Source organism: Dermochelys coriacea, chromosome 10 (assembly GCF_009764565.3).
Source record: "Dermochelys coriacea isolate rDerCor1 chromosome 10, rDerCor1.pri.v4, whole genome shotgun sequence".
In the NCBI taxonomy this organism is placed as follows: Eukaryota; Metazoa; Chordata; order Testudines; family Dermochelyidae; genus Dermochelys; species Dermochelys coriacea.
The window spans coordinates 22,924,037-22,942,263 of NC_050077.1; the positions used below are offsets into that span (position 1 = coordinate 22,924,037).

The 18,227-nt window shown below is 55.4% G+C and overlaps 1 long non-coding RNA gene across 1 annotated transcript in view; it reads right to left on the reverse strand.

Moving 5' to 3' along the window:
* Positions 1-5,422: 5,422 nt before the first annotated feature.
* Positions 5,423-18,227, reverse strand: part of LOC119862197 — a 35,207-nt gene continuing 22,402 nt past the window's right edge. Inside the window, exon 3 of the long non-coding RNA XR_005295198.2 lies at positions 5,423-6,008. This is a non-coding gene — a long non-coding RNA (uncharacterized LOC119862197). The remainder of the gene's footprint in view (positions 6,009-18,227) is intronic.

The window sequence follows — 18,227 nt, forward strand, 5'->3', positions numbered from 1 at the left end:
CCATATCAACATAAGTAATTTAGGGAAGGATTACATACCTGAAGTAGCAGACCTAGTAGAAAAAGGACGAATACACTGCAAATAGAAATGTCCAGAAAATCCATATAAAGCACTGTAGCCCAGTAAGAGGGCTTTTCCAATTAAGCTTTGTGATCAGAATTGCCTGACATTAATAAAGAATCCAGAGGCAAATAAAAGACAAGAGGTTAGTTCAGTTTCACAAATAGGAGATTTAGGAATGTACTGCAAAGCTGAAGACCAGAACAGTCATCCCAGAACTCCAATCACAAAACTCTGTCCAGTCTTTTATCTTGCTATTCCTCCTCTCACCATGCTATCCACACACTCTGCTAAATTAAATATATTCCAGGGAATGTAACTGTTCTCTCTCATCCACTAGGGTATTGATTGGCAACACACAGCCAATGAAATGCAAGGTAGGAGCATTACATCAGAACACCCTGTATGATCAATCAGTAATTCTGGTGGCAGGATATTGTTGTCTAGGCATTTCAGAGAATCTAACATACAGGACTTGGGTAGTTTCCTTTATATCCATGGGTAGGATAGACTATTCACTCTGGTTCAGACTATTATGGTTGACATTTTAGAGACAATCCAGGAAATTCAGATTTCTTTCCTGCACAGCAGTAATAGTTCAGCCATACTGGATGTATATACCAAATACATGGTTTTGCCACTGTGTGAGATTCTTCTCCATTGCATTTTTTGCCATGTGGACCAATGTTTCTGTATCACTCTGGTTCACCTGACTATTCTAATTTCAAGTCTTTGTCCCTTACTTTAGACCTCTTAAGTTTATTCTCCCTCTGAAACATGGTGAAGTATTTGGGACAGAGTTTATATGTCATATAATGTTGCATTGTGTTTCTGTTTAACCGCCCACCCCCACCACTGCATAGTATTTCTATAGACTCATAGACATTGGTGGTGATTTGCAGATTAAAGTAAAAGTATATTCCTTGCCCCCAAGATGTTTAAAAACCAGGTTAAATGTAGCATAGAATGGGGACAATAGGCAAGGGTAAATGGAATGATAGAGAGATTTGGGAGGCATTGGCTGGAGGATAGGAGGGTGGGGTGGCATGGGATCAGGATGGCATCCAGACAGGTGCCCAGACAGTTTTAGGAGACCAGGGAGTGACTAGGAAGACCAGGGCATGAACCTAGCAATAGAGAGCAGATTTAGAGGAGTTGCCAGCAAGCAGTGAAGAGTCTTCATTGTGGGGAGGATTTGAAGCCAATGAAGGGATTCATGGTATGTGTTTGGCTTAAGAAGTTTGAATCACAGTTCAGGTAGATATTTTAAAGTGTTTGGGTTTGAATAGTTCTAATTTAGAAATTCCATTACTGCAGCAGAATTAATACACTAATAAAACTGCTCACTACAACACAATTTACAGTAACTGTCAGCTTTAAATGTGTTCTAGGCACTCCATATGCTGCCTAGCAACCCTGCTAGGATAATCTTGCTGCATATCATGTATGTACACAGTACAGTCAGATAAGAGAGTTTTCTGCAGGATTTTCCCCTGCCCATTGCTAATTAATGGTTGGATATCTTTCTTACACTAGTTAATGTCCTGTAGTGCAGGCTTTACAGGATAAATTCACAAGATTTCAAATAGCATCTGATTCCATTTTTTTCCCCTTAAAAACCTCAAATAATGTTTAGTTCAACAAGATCTCAATTCTGGAAATCTCAATTCTTACAGCTGCTTCTCTAAGAAGTATTTGGACTTTTTACTCTTCTCTCCATCCAGATTTTCAGGACTCCAAAACTGGCCAGCATGTGGTTGAGAGATTCATTCATGTAAGTGATCAAGTTCTTTTATATATTGAATTTTTTATCTTTTAAATATAACCAAAAAGGTTCTGGCCAATTGCAGTTTATTTGCTACCTCACATTTGTCATCAGTTTGGATACATAAAACCGTGTATTCAGAATGAACTGATCTTGAAGGCCTTGTCTACAATAACTTTTCTTTAAGTTTCCCACAGTTACACTAATGCCGGGCACTGTTTTCCTTGCAATGGTGGGAGTATAATCGGGGCCATCCCTAGGGGGGTGCAGGGCCTGGGGGCAAAATCAGCCTTTATGTGGCCTGTCATGGGGCACAGACTCACTCAGCGGCACCGCCTGCTGGCAGTCTGGGAATTAGCTTTTTTTACCAGCTCCGGAGTGCCCTCTGCCGGTGTCTCGCTGTCACTGGCCCCCCATGTCCCTCTCGGACCCTGGTGCCCTTTTACCTGAGGTGCTGCCCCTCCAGGCAATACCCCACAGATCTGGGTCTCCCCTCCCTGGGGAACCCCCCACCCTCTTTCCCCACCTTGCATCAGTTTATGGGCTACTGCCAGTCACCATCTAGCCCCCTTTCACTGGGGCCGACTGCAGTCTGTATAAGCCAGTCATCATAGGAAAGGGGAGTTTGAACCTGCTGCCCCCGCCTACTCTTGCGCTGCCCTGTTGCAACCCCCGTACCCTGTCTTAGGCCATCTGCCAGGCCTGCAGCCTGGGGCTTTTCCAGTCTGGAGCCTCCCAGCTCCTCTAGCCTTCCCCACGCTGGTGGAGGGTCCCACTGGAAAAAGGAAAGGTCCATTTGAGGTGGAAGGGCATGGTCAGCCTGGGTCAGCCTGCCCTGGCACTAGAGGAGCGGGGAGCTAGGACCCTGCGGTGGCAGGCAACACTGGGAGCTGGCAGAGTGGAGCGGGCTGGGGCTGGGGCCGGGTCGCTGCTGCTACAGAGACTGAGCCCGAGCCTGAACCCAAGCCCGAGCCCAGGGGGCTGTGGGCAAGAAAAAGAAATAAACGCTCTGGTCAGTAAGTGCGGGGCTTGGGCCTGAACCCTGCTGCTAGCGCCAGGCCCCCACTAGCCCCCCGGCCCTTCCTGCCCCTCACGGATCCCCCTGAAATGTGGGGCACCGCAAAGCACGGGGCCTGGGGCAGTTGCCCAAGTCTGTTCTACGGACAGGATGGCTCTGAATATAATCTAGAACTGTTCTGAGCAGGGTTAGACAACATGCTGGTTAATATTCTGGACGCTGGTCTACAGTAATAGTCCCACTAGCAGTAGCATGGTAGATAGTTTTACTAAAAATTTTGTGCAGACAACATAGAGACAAGACCAGTCCTCATGACACAGAACTCTGATTGTTAGAATTGCAAAGTGTGGCTTGGAAAGGGCCAAAGAATCTAGAGTGAGAATGTGTGCAGAATTGGCAGAGGAAACTAAAGAAATGTTAGAAAGCCTGGAGGAGCAGAGAGATGCTCAAAGACGCTAAGGAGCATACAGCATGTGCATGCTAGTATGTTTTGTGCTGCTTTTCAACAGCCCCTGTAAACTGTGCACCACCATCTGTCAGAAAGAATGAATCCTGCACTGCTCTCCAGTATTGTGCTGAGCATTATGAGCACAACGCATCTGATCCTGCAGTATTTCCTGAGCTGTGAATTTGATGACAATGCCTTGGTGTCTGCATTGCTGTGTACCATGGAAAGAAACAATTCAGGATTGCTGTTGGCATTTATGGAGTAGCTGCACACAGTGGACCATTGGCTCTGGGCTTGAAAATCAAGCACTAACTAGTGGGATTGCAGGTATGAGATGATGAGCAGTGGCTGCAGAACTTTTGGATATGCAGGGCTACCTTCCTGGAACAGTGTTTGAAGTTTACCCCAGCCCTCTGGTGCAATGACACCAAAATGAGAGCAGCAGTCATGGTGGAGAAGTGAGTGGTGATCGCTGTGGGGAAGCTGGCAATGCCATACTGCTACATCAGTTGGGAATTAGTATGGAGTTGGGAGATGAGGAAATCCACCATGTGGATTGCTGTGATGCAATTGTGCAGGGCCATTAATTGCCTCCTGTTATGAAGGATTGTGACTCTGGGCAATATGTATGAAATAGTGCATGATTTTGCAACAGTGGGGTTCCATAACTGCAGTGGGGCAATAGATGGCATGCATATTCTATTTTGGTCCTTGTGACAGAATACATCAAGAGAAAATGCTACTTTATTATGGTTTGCAAGTGCTGGTGGATTGCTGGAGTCGTTTCACCAACATCAGCGTGGGCTGGTCAGGGAAGGTGCATGATGCATGCATCTTTAGGAACACAAGCTTGTACAGAAAGCTTCAACCAGGGACTTTCTTTCCAGAACAGAAGACTACCATTGTGCATGTGGAAATGCCAATAGTTATCCTGGGAGACCCAGCCTCCCCCTTACTCTCAAGGCTCATGAAGCCATACACCAGCCACTTTGACAGCAGCAAGGAATGCTTCAACAACAGGCTCAGCAGATGCAGAATGACTGTTGAATGTGTCTTTGGCTGTTTGAAGGGTTGGTGGTGCTGTCTCCTCAGGAGATTAGACTTCATTGAGGAGAATATCCCCATGGTCATCGCTGCCTTCTGTGCACTTCATAATATCTGTGAAGTAAAGGGGGAGAAATTTCCCCGAGGGTGGAGCTTGGAGGTGGATCGGCTGTTTGCTGATTTTGAACAGCCAGATACCAGGGCTATAAGAATGGCTCAATGGGGGTCTATTTTGCTCAGGGAGTCTTTGAAGGAACATTTTAAGAATGAGCCACAGTAAGGTATTTTGCTGTAATGTGTTGAGCCTGGCATAGTTTTTTTGCACTGTGGTATGATCTCAGTAATGATTGTGGTTTGTGCCTTATATGACAATGCAAATGCACGTATAGCTGTTGACTGTGAATGTTAGCTGAAGCCATCATATGCTGCAGAATAATAAAGATAGATTCGGTTTCCATAAGGAGATTTTTATTCCACTCCACTGCAAAAATACCTATGTAATGCTGAGGTAAACTTTACACATACAGGGGAGAGTATCTTTAAAGAAGAAGAAACAGGGAATTCACACGCACAGACACCCAACTGTTAGAGCAGGGGTGGGCAAACTAAAGCCCGGATGCAGCCCACCAGCCTTTTTAATTTGGCCCTCGAGCTCCTGCTAGGGAGTGGGTTCTGGGGCTTGCCCTGCTCCGGTGCTTCAGCAGGGGAGCAGGATTGGGGACCACTCCATGCGGCTTCTGGAAGCAGCGGCATGGCCCTCTCTGGCTACTATGTGTAGGGGCAGCCAGGGGGCTCCGTTCTGCACACTGCCCCCGTACCAAGCACTGCCCCTGCAACTCTCATTGGCCAGGAGGGACATGCCGCTGCTTCCCAGAGCCACTTGAGGTAAGTGCCACCGGGAGCCTGCACCTCTGAGCCTCCCCTTGTGCCCCAAACCCCTGCCCCAGCTCTGATCCCCCTCCAGCCCTCTGAACCCCTTGATCCCAGGCCGGAGCACCCTCCTGCACCCCCAGCCAGAGTCCTCACCACCCCTGTACCCCCTCCTGCCCCAGCGCAGAGTCCCCTCCTGCACCCTGAACTCCTCATTTCTGGCCCCACCCCAGAGCCTGCACCCCCAATCAGAGCCCTCAGCTCCTCCCGCATCCCCTCCCGAGTATTCATGGCCCGCCATACAATTTCTATAGCCAGATGTGGCCCTTGGTCCAAAAAGTTTGCCCACCCTGTGTTATAGACTTGGTGGTGTATGTGCGGCTGTCATTGTGTGTACTCTCCTGGGGGGTGGAGTGCATTGGATACTGTTGGGGTCCTGGAAGATGCATGGAATGGGATGGAAAGGGAGTGTACGGAAGTCCTGGAATGCAGTAGTCTATGGGCTGCAGGGGAGGTGAGCACAGATGTGCTCAGCCGGAAGTTCAATCAGAGACCAAAGCATGTCTGTTTGCTTCCTCAGCAGCACCATCATCTCTTGCTGCCTGTATTTCCTGTTCTCATTATTCCTCTGCATTTTGTCATTGATATCCACCGTCCAAGCGATCTGCTTGCAATCTGAAGCACCAGAGGCTTGCAGGATCTCCTGGAATATGTCTTCCTTAGTCCTCTTCTTTCTCTGTCTTACCAGCTGAGCCACTCCACCACTGTACTTGAAGAGACCTTCAAGGCCACATCTGCAGCTGCTAAAGAAACAATTGACAGAGGTCCTATTGTCAGTGCACTTACACCCCTTGATCCAAACAAATTACAAGCACCACTTTCTCACTTTCCCTTGGAAGTCATAGAGCACAGTGACAGCCCTAGCCATAGTGAGTATGGCCCGGGTGAGATGGGGCAACCAGAACTTGCTGGGAGCCTGGAGTAATTAAGTCAACAGGAGAGCTCGCTCCCATCTGCTTTGAGCTGTGCCACTGTAAGCTATATAGAGTAGCCATACCCTCACCTCAGTGGCACAGCTGCAGTGGTGTAGTTGCAATGCTGAGTTTTAAGTCTAAAGAAGCTCAGAGTGTCACAGCTAAATACAAGGTGGAACAAATTGTTCAGTATAAATAGTTAACACATATTTCAAGGGACCATTCAAAATGCAATGTTCCATTAACACAGAGGTGGGCAACCTGAGCCTGAGAAGGAGCCAGAATTTACCAATGTACATTGCCAAAGAACCACAATAATACATCAGGAGTCCCCGCATCAGCTCCCCGCACCCCCACTCCCAGCGCCTCCACCCACCAGCAGTCCGGCTGATCAGCGCCTCCCCCTCTCTCCCCGCACATCCTGATCAGTTGTTTTGTGGTGTGCAGGAGGCTCTGGGGGGAAGAAGGGAGGAGCAAGGGCACGGCAGGCTCAAGGGAGGGGGGGAAGGGGTGGAGGGGAGGCAGGACCTGTGGCAGAGCCAGGGGTTGAGCAGTCAGCACCCCCTGGCACATTGGAAAGTTGGTGCCTGAAGCTCCAGCCCCGGAGTTGGTGCCTATACAAAGAGCTGCATATTAACTTCTGAAGAGCTGCATGTGGCTCCAGAACCACAGATTGGCTACCCCTGTATTAACACCTCTCCAGTCATAGGGGAGAAAGGAAAAAAAAAAAGTTGGGGAGGCGGTTTAAGTTGGTTCTAGATTGTTGTAATAAGCCATAAATCCAGTGTCTCTGTTCAGTGCATGATTTTTTGTATCTACAAAATTATGAATTTAAGCTCCCATGTTGCTATTGTCCAGATGTTATGCAGGTTTCCTTTGAGGATGAGGACTGAGAAGTCAGATATAGAGTGATCACTTTGTAAAAAGTGTTCACCCACAGGTGGTATGGTGTTTTTTAATCACTTCTGTGTGAGTTTATTTGAGATCATAGTGATTGTCTCATTTCACCCACATAGTTGTTATTGGGGCAATGAGTGCACTGGATGAGGTACATATGTAGGACCCAGGGATCTTGAAAGGAGTGTTGTGTTGATCATTATAGCAGTGGAGATATATCTATAGGTTTTACATCTGTTGTTCTGGTGCTGCTTTGAGTTGGTGTGTGGGGGTGCTTGCTTATGATGATGAGCTGGGAGGATTGTTTGAAGGTCAAAAGAGGGAGTTCAGGACAGATTTCTTTTAGGCTGTGGTCCACGTCAAGACTGGGTTGTATTTGTTTGATACCCCATACGGGTTCCAAGTGACAATTAGATGTGTGTGGTTGGAGGGGGGATTATTTCTGTGTTGAAACAGATTATCTCAGGGTATTTGGGTAGCCCATTCCATGATGCACTTGTCAGGAACTGTGGGTCTTGAACTTTGGTCCTAAGGGCTCTTTGGTCCTAGCAAAGGGGTTCTCAAACTATTGGAGGTATGGGAATGTGTCAAAGGAGTTGTGAGCTGTGTGGCTTTATTTTATTTTTTAAGAGCTCTGACTGTGTGGCTGGGGCTCATGCAGAAGGGCTGTGCACAGCAGGGAGGCAGAGGGAGGGAATAAAGGGGACAGCTGGAGACCAGGGGCTGACTGCTGGAGCCCTGCCACCTGGGCTCCTTCTCGCTCCCAATCCTTCACCTGCAGTACCGGGTTTACCATGGCGGCAGACCCAGAGTCAGAAGGGGCCCTGGCCAGCCCGATCCCCGGGCCAACTGAGCCATCCAAGAAAGCTGCCCCCACCCCTGCTCCATCCCCACCCTGCCTCTTCCCCAAAGCCTCTGCCCTGCTCCACCCTGCCTCTTCCTGCCCCTGCTCCACCCCAGCCCCAACCCCACTCCATCCCTTCACCTGAGCAATGTCCCGAGGGACTGCAACAGGGATTGGGCATGCCCTGCACTCACTGGACGGTGGAGCCAGGGGAGAAGAGTGGAGCAGGCTGGGGCTGGGTTACTCCCGTGAGTGTGGGGTCAGGTCTGCCCTGAAATCACTGGGTGGCAGGAAGTGGAGTGACTGAGCCCCAGTCTGCTCTGCCGGCTCGTGCTGGGGGGTTAGTTTCTACCCTGGCCCCCAAACCTGGGGAGGAAATGGAACGGTGGGGAAGGGGCATGGGATGGGGAAGAGAAGGGGAAGTGGGGGCAGGGGAAAAGGCAGTGGGGGAGGAAGGGGGTGGGATGGGGAGGAGATGGAGTGATGGGGAAGAGAAGGGGATAGGGGAAGCAGGGACCCAGCATGCAGATCCCCTTGGCAGCAGCTGGGGCTACCCTGTTAAGCAGGCCCATCAAACCCCTCACCCTGAGAAGCCCCATCTCCCCTGCATCTGCACCACCCTGATGAGCCCCCCCAGACACCCTCCCCACTGAGCCCCAACCACCTACACCTGGACCCCCACCCAAATGAATCCCACCTCCCCTGCACCCAGACCCCTCCCCCTGCTGAGCTCCAACCACTTTCACTTGGTCCCCCTGCAGACTCCCATTGCCCCTGCACCTGGAACCTCCCTGTGCATCCAGATCCCCCACTGAGCTGCCTGCACCCAGACTGCCCCACATAGAACCCTCTTACCCCCATCTGGGTCCCCCCACACTCAGCCGCTCTGCACTTGGATCTTGCTGCCAGGCTGAGCCTCCCTGCCCACATCTGGTGTGCTTGGCGCAAAATAGGGGCAGGGCCCCAGGGTGTTTCTATGGCAGGCATGACCCTTGTACTGTGTCAGGGTCAGGTTCAGCCTCACTGCCAAGTCCCTGTCCCAGGGGGCGGGGGAGGCTGCAGGGTAATCTCCCACCTCCATGCAGCCAGTGGCCTGTGCTCTCCACTGCCATGGTAGAGCTTCCACATTTATTTATTAAAAAAAAATTGCAGAATTTTAAAATATTACGCACAGAATTTGATGCAGAATTCTCTCAGGAATGTGGGGCGCTGTACAGCTGTGATGATGAGACTCGTGAAGGGGGTGCTGGACAGTAGGGGGTCTGGAGGTGGGGGAGCTGGACAAGGGATATGGTGTGCAGGGTGCTGTGCAGCTGTGGTGAGAGGTCAGTGGGAGGGGTCTCTGGGCAGGGGGTGCTGGCATAGCGGGTCCAGGGGCATTGGGCATAGGGAGCTGTGGGGGAGGTCTCTGGGTGAGGGGGTGCTGGGCAGAAGGGCAGGGCATTGGGCAGGAGGGCAATGTGGAAGGGGCATGCTGGCAGTACAGGGCTGGGTGGGCCAGTGTGCATCTAGCAGTTGTGGGTTTGTGAACAGTGTCCTTGTGCTGGGCTGAGTGGGGCCACTCCCACTGCGCTGAGTCTCATTGCCCCCAACTGGCCGTCACTCTGTGGTCCACCCCCCATCACATGCCCTATTTCCCCCATGGGGCCTACAAATATGTTTGGCATCGGGCCCACAAAAAGTCAATCTTGCCATGCTCACTTGGAGGTGGTGGCAGAGCTCTGGCTGTCAGCCCAGTCCAGGGCAGCAAGGCTCTGGCTGTCAGCCCTGGGGTTGCAGCAGCAGCACAGAAATAAGGATGGCAGTGGGGTGCTACGTCTGCTGCGAAAAGTGATTGATATAGACAAATATCACTTTTTACATTGCCACCTTTACTTCTATGCTGCTGCTGCTGGTGCAGTGCTGCCTTCAGAGCTGGGTGCCTGCCCAGCAGCCGCTGCTCTCTGATCTTCTGGGCAATGGTATATGTACTGGGGGTGGGGGAAAGGGCATAAATGACAACAGACACAAAGAAGTGGGGCGGGATCAAACACGTTTGGGAACCACTGCGTCAGCAGGTTCCGACCTGCTAACTATTGTCAGAACAGGAGCTGAACTCAGAGACGCCCCAGTGCTGGGACCTGATTGCCAGAACAGTGGAGGCCCTGAGCGGTCAACTGTCCTTGCTTAAACCCAGCACAGGAACAGGAAGTTGTTCATGCAACTGGGATCGACCGTGCTCTGGACTGCGTACTTCCTGCTCCTAGATTTCTTGGTATCCTGACCCAGTCTGACTTTGATTACCAATCTGTGGTTCTGTTCTCAAGTTTGTCTCCTGCTTCTGATCTCCTTGTAACCTGACCCTACCTGCCTCCTGACACCTGACTCTCGGTTTTGCCCTCTGGCCTGTCTTGTACTCTGACCTCCTAGTATCTGACCTAGCCTGACTCCTCCTTTGACCACTAGGTCAGACTGCCCACATGCTGCTGATGACAGCAATCTACTTCTCGGGTGGAGCATCATAAAAACATAAGAACGGCCATGCTAGGTCAGACCAAAAGTCCATCTAGCCCAGTATCCTGTTTTCCGACCGTGGCCAATGCCAGGTGCCCCAGTGGGAATTAGGGTTTCCAGGCATGCGGTTTTCAACCGGAATGCCTGGTCAAAAAGGGACCCTGGAGGCTCTGGTCAGTGGTGCTGACTGGGCCGTTAAAAGTCTGGTCAGCAGTACAGTGGGGCTAAGGCAGGTTCCCTGCCTGCCCTACCTCCGTGTGGGTCCTGGAAGCATCCCCTAGGTGCAGAGGAGATTAGGGAAGCTCTGCACGCTGCCCCCCACCCTGAGCGCCTGCTCCACAGCTCCCCCGGGCCAGGAACTGGGGCCAATAGGAACTGCGGGCGTGGTGCTTGCAGGTGTGGGCAGCACAAACATAGCAGAGCTGCCTGGCTGCCCCATACCTAGGAGCTAGGGACATGTTGACCCCTCCAGGGAGCTCCCCAAGGTAAGCGCTGTCTGGAGACCCCTCCTGCACCCAAACTCCCTCCTGGAGTCCGCACCAGCCCACGCCTGGTCAAAAACTCGGGAGGGTTTTCTGCCATTTCGATACGATCATATCCTTATTTGGCAAATCATTGAACAAAACCTCCGAACTGCTGAGAAAAACTTTTTATATTGTGACGGGGCAAGACCAGATGGCTATAGAAAAGTAGTCTTATTGGGATCCAGGAAGCGGGCGGGCGAAGCCCGTTCACCGCTAAAGGATCCCCCCCCAGCCTAAAAGGGGGATCCACAGGACCTAGATACCCAAAAAATCCCGGGGGATAACTAATAAAATAACAGGGACAGGAGTGCGGTCAAAGGGTCAAACGAAGGGAACCGGACGGGGACACCGAGCAGAGAACCCCGGACAGCGCCCACTGCTCCTCAAAGGGGTCAAGGGAGGCAGAGGACGCCGCCCAGAGGAACTCTGCCCGGATACGTGAACGGACCGAGGATCGGAAATAGGCCCCACAGTCACAGGAGACTCCATTGGCCAACCTCCTCACTCTGGTTTTGTAGATGGCCATTTTAGCTAGGGCCAGGAGGAGGTTGACCAGGAGATCCCGTGACTTTGTGGGGCCACGGATAGGGAGTGCATAAATGAGAAGGTGAGTGGAGAAGTGCAACCAAAAATGTAATAAAATATTGGTGAGGAGTCGGAATAGGGGCTGCAGCCTGGCACACTCCAGGTATACATGTGCCAGGGTATCCCTCATGCCGCAAAAGGGGCAGGTGTCTGGGATTGAAGTGAACCGCGCCAAGTACACGCCTGTGCTCACGGCTCTATGAAGGAGCCGCCAACTGACATCCCCGGCGGGCCTTGGGGCTAAGGTGGAATATAGGCTGGCCCACCGGGGCTCCTCACCCTCCAAAGGTGGCAGGAGGTCCCGCCATTTTGTATCGCGGCGGGACACGAGGGTGCGGGCGTGAAGGGTGTGGAGCATTAGTGTGTAGAGATGTTTTCTTGGCGCGGTTTGAAAGCAGACCGGCTGCATCTCGTGCAGCCGGCTTCCAGTGAAGGGGTGAAGGGGTCGGTTGGGTCCACGAGGCAGGGGTCCAATTAAAAGGTCCGGTGGGCCAGGGGTAACGGGTGGGCGGGGCGTGCCCTCGTGAATGAACCCGAGCAGCGGGCGGCAAAGCGGCCTTCACCTCCTGAAGTATGCGCCGGGGAGTACAAGGTCTGGAAAGCCCCATGTGCTGAGCGAGCGTCAGGGGATCCAGCCAGTCTCCCCGGTCATAGTCCAGGAGGTCTCTGACTCTTGTGACCTCTCCCAGGATCAACCTCTGGTGCACCGAGCGGGACTCCGCCACCTGCACACGGAGCTGGGGGTTGTGTAGCAGGGGCTCCGCGAGGAGATCTGCCCCCTCGGTGGCCGCCACGGACTTGGTCATTGTAAAGAGTTTCCAGGTCCGGAGGAGGTCCTGGTAGAAGACCAGCAGCCCGGAGAGGTCTCACGAAAGACCTCTCGGATGGAGATAAAGGAGCTCCCGGTCATATCGGAGCCCTCGGAAGCGGCGCAGGAAGGCATGCACCAGTATGCTCCACGCCGGACTACCTGCATCATAAAGGAGCCTCTGCAGGGTCTGGAGGCAGAAGACATGGACCTGAGCGAGCAGACATTTTAGGCCCTGCCCTCCCTCCTCCAGAGGTAGATGAAGAACCCCTGCAGGGTCCCAGTGCAGTCCTGATCAAAAGAACTCCAGAATCTATGTCCGGAGGTTGGCCAGGAAACCCGGGGCTGGGACCAGGTTGTTGAGCCGGTACCAGAGCATGGACAGGACTAGTTGATTAAGCACCAGCGCTCTCCCACGAAGGGAGAGGCTCCGGAGTAGTCCTGTCCATTTCTGAAGCCGCTCTATCACCCTGCCCTCTAAATTCTGCCAGTTCTCCGGTGGAGAGGGATGCATGGCAGAAAGGTAAACGCCCAGATAGAGCAGCGGACCTGTGCTCCACCGGATGGCCTGAAGCGCAGGTGGGAGGGAGCTTGCCTGCCACCAGTCCCCTACCACCAAGCCAGAGCTCTTGACCCAGTTGACCCGCATGGAGGAGGCTGCCGAATAGATGGCCTGGCAAGCTTCCACCCGTGCCAAGTCACCCGGGTCCTGGACCACGAGGAGCACGTCATCAGCGTACGCCGACAGGACCAGCTGCAGCTCCAGCTCCCGCAGCACCAACCCTGTCAACCTCCTTCGGAGGAGACAGAGGAAGGGCTCGATCGCCAGAGCGTACAGCTGGCACGAGAGGGGCACCCCTGCCGTACTCCTCGCCCGAAGCTGACCGGTTCGGTCAGGGTCCAGTTGAGCCTGACCAGACACTCTGCGGAAGCGTACAGCACCTGGAGAAAACTCACAAACCTGGGTCCGAAGCCAAACGCCTGCAGAGTGCTCAGGAGATACCCGTGATCCACCCTGTCAAATGCCTTCTCCTGATCTAAGGACAGGAGGGCGAACGACAGACCATCCCTACACTCAGGTTCCAATAGGTCCCGGACCAGATATAGTTTGTCGAAGATGCTGTGGCCCGGGACGGTGTGGGTCTGGTCTGAATGGACCACATCCGCCAGCATGGACCCTAGCCGCAGTGAGATGGCTTTTGCCATGACTTTGTAGTCCGTGCTGAGGAGCGAGACGGGACGCCAATTTCATAAATCGCGGAGGTCCCCCTTCTTCGGCAATAAGGCGAGCACGGCTCGCCTGCACGAAAGAGGGAGGACCCCGCTCTGCAAAGACTCGACCCAGACGGTGACTAGGTCTGGGCGGTAGAATTCCACGGTCAGCCCGTCCATGCCCGGAGATTTATTGGTGGGCATGCGATGGAGGGCTTCCGAGAACTCAGCCAGAGTGAGAGGCAGCTCTAGCCGGTCTCGGTCGCCTGTGCTGACCGTCGGGAGCTCCTCCCAAAGCACTCTGCAAGGGTAAGGATCGGTCGGATCCGGGGCGAAAAGGCTTGCGTAGAAGGCTCTCGCCCTCCCGCACATCTCCACTGGATCCGTGAGGGGGGTGCCATCATCTACCAGTAGGCAGATGACATGTTTCTTAGCCCCCAGGGCATAGAAGAAGGCATTTCTCCAGGGCATAGAAGAAGCGGGAGCCGCGATCCATCTCCCGAAGGAGACGGATGCGGGATCGAACAAAGGCACCCTGGGCCCGATGGTCCTCAAGGGTCCGGAGTTCCTTCCGCTTCTCCCGGCACGCTCCGCAGAGGGGTGGATCCTCGGGGCTGGCAGCCAGACGCCTCTCCAGCTCTATCGCTGCATCCCTCCGTCGGCTAGCGCCCCGGGTGTAGTCATGGCAGAAGAGCCGGGCATGCACCTTCCCTAGGTCCCACCACCGCCGCGCCGAGGGAAAGGCATGCCGCTGCCCTCGCCAGGCCAGCCAGAAGTCCCGGAAGGACGCCACGAAGCCCGCATCCTCCAGCAAGCTGTTGTTAAAATGCCAATAGGCTGGCCCCGGCCTCTCCGCGCAGAGGGAGGTTGTCACGGTGGCTATATGATGATCAGAAAATGGGGCCGGCTGGATGCTGGAGGAGTGGGCTCGTGAAAGATGAAAGCGTGATAAATAAATGCGGTCCAACCGGGAGTGGCGCGACCGATGGGCATCCACCCGGACAAAGGTGAACGTGGAAGTGTCATCCGGGTGGTGGTCGCGCCAGACGTCCACCAGGGAGTGGTGTTCGACTATCTCCTGGAGGACGGTGACGGCGACCGGGCTCTGTTCAGTCCCCGAGCGGTCCCGCTCCTCAAGGGTGATGTTAAAGTCCCCCTCCCAGGACCAGGCACTCCTGAGGATCCAAGGTGCCGAGGAAGGTGGACGCCTGCTGCTAGAATTGCAGCCACTCCGGGCTCGCTGCTGGGGCATAGATGTTGACGAGGTTGACTACGAGCCCCTCCATGCGGACCCGGAGGTGCAGCAGGCGACCCGGCACAGCCTCGTTGACCCCCAGCACCTCGGGCCGTAGGTCGGGGGAGAACAGGGTCACCACTCCAGCCGTACGAACTGTGAGGTGGCTAAAGTAGACCCTGTCCCCCCAATCCAGCCACCAGCTGTCTTTGGCGGTCGGATCCATATCGGTCTCCTGCAGGAAAACCACAGAATACCTCCCCTCCCGAAGGAAGGAGAGCACCTGGGACCTGCGGAGACCCATCCTACAGCCACGGGTGTTCAATGTTGCGATGGTAAAGGGTGCCATGAGGAGGGCTGGGGGGGATCCTCGCCGGCAGGGATACTCGTGGCTCCCGGCGGTCTGCGCAGCAGTCCGTGACCCACCCCGTAGGTGAGTAAGGAGTCACGGAAGAGGCGGACCCGCTGGTAGGCCGCAGCGCCCTGCCTCCTGGTCTTTTTACCCTCCCCCATGAGGGCCCTTGTGGCCCGGAGGATTTGATTAAAGTCCCCCCATCGCTGGAGGGCAAGCTGGACTTTGTTGCGGGAGCCACGGACGTCTTCTAGAAACTCCCGCAACTCCTCTCGCAGCGCATGGGGGGCTGGGGTTATGGTCTGGTTACTCCCTGACGGGGCCCTTGGTACAGCCCCATGGCCCACTGAGATGGGCAGACAGGGTGCGGACCCCCGACGGGGCTCCTGATGAGTTGACCTGAATGCTGGGGCGATAGGGGGCGGCGGAGGGAGGATAGCAGCCCCTGGTAGGTCGGGATGGGTAAACACAAAGGCCGCTCCCTGGGTGTCATCTGTTGGCAAGGGGAAGGAGACAGCCCCAGGGGGGGCAATAACATCTCGGGATGTGGACGGGATAGGGACAGGGGCAGGGGCAAGGTTAGAGGTGAGATTTTGGGTGGGGAGAGGGCTCTCAGTGATGCTGGGCGCAGGCTCTATGTTGGATTTGGCAGCCACGGCATCAGTGGGTGGACTCTCTTCTGTAGGGCCCTCTCCTGGGAAGGAGGTTGAATGCTCCTCACCAATGACGGGTGCCCCTGGTGGCTCAGGTCCCGGCCGTGTGGCACTGGCCGTCGCCTCAACAGGTTCGGCGGCTCTCAGTGGGGTGCCATCTGCAGCCGGGTTTATGGAGGAGTCCAGGGGCCCCTCGGAGGTGGGAGCGGAAGCAACGGTTAGGGGGAGGGAGGATGGGGAAAGGGAGGCTGGAGTGAAGTTGCCTATATCGAGGCCCACTGGCATAGGTTTGTCCTCCCCCTGGGTAACCGGGGTCAGACCCAGGGCCTCGATCTCCTCGTATATTGATGGAAGATCAGTTTCTACCACCTCGGGATTCTCCCCGCTGCCACCTGATGCTACTGTTGCCTCGGGGCCCACTGAGGTTTCAGATCGAGCCTCGGGGGTCTTGGAGAAGAGGGACTCCCGTGGAGGGGAGATGCTGCCTTCCAGTGCTGCCACGTCTTCCCCAGCTGGCACCGGTGGATGGAACACACCCGTGGGTAGAGCGGAAGGCTCGGCATCAGTGCCCCCTTTCCTCGTCTTCCGGGGGGCCTCCGCGTCAGATGGGAGGAGCGGAGCTCGAGTCTTCCGCTTGCCCCGCTTCCCCTACGGGGAATGGCATCATCATGCATTATCCGGGGGCTGGCTAGCAGGGGTTGTGTCAGGGGGCAGAAGCAATGGCTCAGGGACTCGAGGGGGTAACGGTGGAGCAGCACAAGGGAGGGAAGATTCCCCTTGGGGCGGGCCCTCTCCCATACCCGGCAGTGTCCCTGCCGCACCCTCCTCCACAGGCCCCGCCAGATTGCAAGCAGCGGGGGCGGGGCTCTCCCGCTCATCTGGGCATAGTTGGGGAGGTGCCCATTGGGCCCGAGCGGGAGCAATGGTGGACTGGGAAGGAGGAGGGGTGGTTTCAGGCGCCGGGCAGCCAGGGGTGCCGGCGATGATGGGGCCGGTGCCCTGCCGGGGCTCGGGGGTCCCGGATGCCCCTCCTTCCTGGGCCAGGGGGCAGTCCCTCCGGACGTGCCCCATCGCCCGGCAAAGGTAGCACCGGGTCTCCCCCGTGGAGTAATGAACCCGGTAGCGGGCCCCCTGGTAGGGGACTAGGAAGGACCCCTCAAGTGCCTCTCCGTCATGCGCCACCGGCGGCAGTTGAAGCTGCACTTGCCGGCGGAACGAGAGGACATGACGGAGGGCGGGGTCTTTGCAGCCCAACGGGAGAAGGCTGATGACAGAGATGGGCTTCCCCAGGATAGAGAGGGCGGGTAACAGGGCGGCATTAGGAAGAAAGGGAGAGACAGAGGTCAGGACCAGGCGGACGCCCAGGTCCTCTAGCGGCTCTAAGGGGACAAAAACGCCCCCCATCGCCAGGCCCTTCTCCACCGCCTCCTGGGCGGCGGCCTCCGATGTTAAGAAGAAGACGACCTTACCATACATTTTGGAGGCCGCCACAATGGCCGTGGGCCCCACCACCCTCGCCAATGCCCGCACATAGGTCTCCACGTGGGGTGAGGCGGACACCAGGAGGCAACAAACGCCATGCTTCCTGGTCATGGTAGGAAAGGGGCCACGGCCGCTATAGATGGTAGCGGAGGCGGTGGGCTGGAGAGATGACGTAGCGGCAGGCGGGGGGGCTACCGCCACCTGGGCGTACTCCCTGGGGGCTGGGGGAGGGACACCCGCAGAGCTGGTGGAGGGAACAGTGGGGAGGGGCGCCCCAGCCGGAGATGGGGCCGGGGCATTGGGGGCAGCCCCTGCCATGAAGGGCCTGGTCTTTTTAGCGGGGCCTTTCCCCTTTTTCTTCCCCTGGCCCTTCCCGCCGGCTGGGGGGGCTCCCCCTGAATCTGAGGGGGTGAGAGACGTGGCAGCAGTGGAGGTCACCCCGGTGCCCGTCGCTGCTGGTGCCCCAGCGGGGGCAGTGGCAGATGGTTCAGCAGCAGAGGTAGAAGCTTGGGAGGGTGACGGAGGGGTAGGCGGGGGAGGGGGAGCTCGGGCTGCTGGAGGGGTCCCACCCGTCTCATCCGCCGCCATCATGAGCAAGGAGGGAAGGGGGGACACCAGAAGGAGGAGGGGAGAGGGGAAGCAGGTCAACCACTCCTCCCCGCTAGGCTGCAGGCAGGGGAGGAGGGCACCAAAAGGGGTGGGCTGGACGGGGGGCAATCGGGTTAGGGGTCAGTCACCGACACAAGGTGGCATTCCAGCTCCTCTTGGTGCACTAGGGGAGGGGGGATACAACACCATTGGGGTGCAGTGAAGAGGGTTGCAACTAAAATGGGGAATTGCACAAGCGCATGGGAGGGGGCATGGGCACACGGACCGAGGGGCTAGGCGGTCTGGAGGTAGAAAAGGGAAACCAAGGGGCTAGCTTCAGAGGCTGGGGCGGGGCAAACAAACAAAGGCTGCAGAA